The 2253-nt window shown below is 37.4% G+C and overlaps 1 long non-coding RNA gene across 1 annotated transcript in view; it reads left to right on the top strand.

Annotated features, from left to right (window-relative positions):
• The first annotated feature begins 233 nt into the window (after window positions 1-233).
• Window positions 234-2253, top strand: part of LOC128249035 (uncharacterized) — a 120033-nt gene continuing 118013 nt past the window's right edge. The window contains exon 1 of the long non-coding RNA XR_008265134.1: window positions 234-320. This is a non-coding gene — a long non-coding RNA (uncharacterized LOC128249035). The remainder of the gene's footprint in view (window positions 321-2253) is intronic.

Below are 2253 nucleotides of genomic sequence, written 5' to 3'. Positions count from 1 at the left end.
TGTTTTGTTTCTTTCAATATACATATCTGTGTGTATATGTGTGTGTGAGTGTGTGTCTGTGTGTGTGTGTCTGTGTTTGTGTGCGTGTGTGTGTGTGTCAGATAGATCGATAGTAACCGCCCAGCGCTGTCAGAACTGAATGTTTATATGAAAATCATATACCATATGTTCAATAAGCATAGATTCATTTCAGCTGTGGAAATAACTTGTTGATAAACCATGGAATCTTCGTTAGCTAAGAAAGAAACGCGTTCAACTAGTTTCGTATATTTTACTGCTCATCAGGAATTACGCCCCTCACATCTCAACAGTCGAAGTCAGTAAGTTTATTACCTTTTATCAATACCATTTGATACTTACACTGTGCAGTGCAATGTAGCCGTCTTGCATGCACTCGTTAAGTAACCGTTTATCGTTGATTTGTGGATTTATATGGAATGGCTCTTATTAACGGGTGTGAATGAATCAAGCTGCCATACGTGTCCATTAGGAGAATCGATCCATTGCCTCCGTTTGCTTTGAAACAGCGGATACACTTCTTTCCCTGAGTTTTTGCAGGGTCCTGTATCAGTGATGCCATAGTCTAAATTAGAGACATCACGAAGATATATATACTGTATATAATTTCATTTCCATTCGGTTTCCATCACGCACACACACATACACACACACACACGCGCGCACGCACACACTCACACCCAATTCATGTAAGGTCTCATCAATCGGTTTATCCTCATCACCATCATCATGATCATCATCATCATCATCATCATCATCATTACTACTGTTACCATTAAGGCGGACAGCTTGGCGAATCGTTACCGCGCAGGACGAAGTACTTAGCGGCATTTTGTCCGTCTTTGCGTTCTGAGTTCAAATTCCGCCGAGGTTGACGTTGCCATTCATCTTTTCGGGGTCGACGATACAAGTATCAGTCAAGCACTGGGCCCTATTTAATTGAATAGCCCCCTCCCTCTAAATTTCAGGCCTTGTGTCAATAGTAGAAGGTATTATTATTATCATTATTATTATTATTATTATTATTATTATTATTATTATTATTATTACTATTATTATTATTATGTTGTTTTTTTCTTCTTTCTTCAAATTTTCTTCTATTTCTTGCAAAAATGTTTTACGTACACCTAGGGCAGAGAAACTCATTATATGCATTCCCAGTTTACACACACAAATTCACAGGTAAAATATGTATTTAAAAAAAAATTGATAAATGAATAAATTCACGAATGGATGTTGTTTTCACAGCGATGATGCTCTTCTCAGTACATGAATCGTTTCAGTTAACACGATTTTTTGCACTTACTGTAGGGATGGTAAGCCTGGTATCATTTTCAAATAGGTTTCAGTACCTTTTCTTTATCATTATTATTATTATTATTATTATTATTATTATTATTATTATTATTATTACTATTATTATTGTTGTTGTTGTTGTTGTTGTTGTTGTTGCCATGCGAGCTGTCAGAATTTCCAGTAAACCAGACAAACAAAATGATAAACGGCATTTCTTGTGGCTTTGCGTCCGAGATCAAATTCCACCGAGGTCGATGCTACCTATCATCAATTGGAAGACCGATAAATAAAGTACAAGTTGAGCACTTGGGTAGATGTAACTGACCACCTTCTCCTTGCCCAAAAAATTTCAGGCCTTGTGCCAGCAATAGTAAGAATCATCATTATTGTTTGATGGTCGCCAGCAGAATCGTTATGGCGTTACACTAAACGCTTACATGAATTCCGATGCATTACGCTCTGAGTTGAAATTCTGTTGAGATCAAATTTCCCTTTTATCCTATATGTACCAGTCAAGTGCTGGGGTCGTTGTAACTGACTTATCCCCTCCTTATTCAATATTCCTGGCCTTGTGCCAAAATTAGAAAACATCACTATTGTTCAGTTCTCTATTTAAGAGATGAGGAATTATTTACATTATTTACATTTGACGGATATTCGTCCTCATCTTGTTTGTTGTTAACACAACGCTTCCGCTGATATACCCTCCAGCCTTCGTCAGGTGTCTTGGGGAAATTTCGAACCTGGGTTCTCATTCCTATCGATGTTACTATTATTATTATTATTACTATTATTAATCAGGTCGCTGCCGTGAATCGAACTCGGAACCTTGGGGTTAGTAGCCCGCGCTCTTAACCACTACACCATATGCCCGTGGGCAATTATGGGGTGAATTTTAAGGCTTATAAATCTATTATTTTTCTATCTTTCCTCAATACC

This window comes from Octopus bimaculoides, chromosome 11 (assembly GCF_001194135.2).
Source record: "Octopus bimaculoides isolate UCB-OBI-ISO-001 chromosome 11, ASM119413v2, whole genome shotgun sequence".
NCBI classification, from domain to species: Eukaryota; Metazoa; Mollusca; class Cephalopoda; order Octopoda; family Octopodidae; genus Octopus; species Octopus bimaculoides.
The sequence above is the reverse complement of the archived record's forward strand: the minus strand, read 5'-3'. Positions and strand labels throughout refer to the sequence as shown.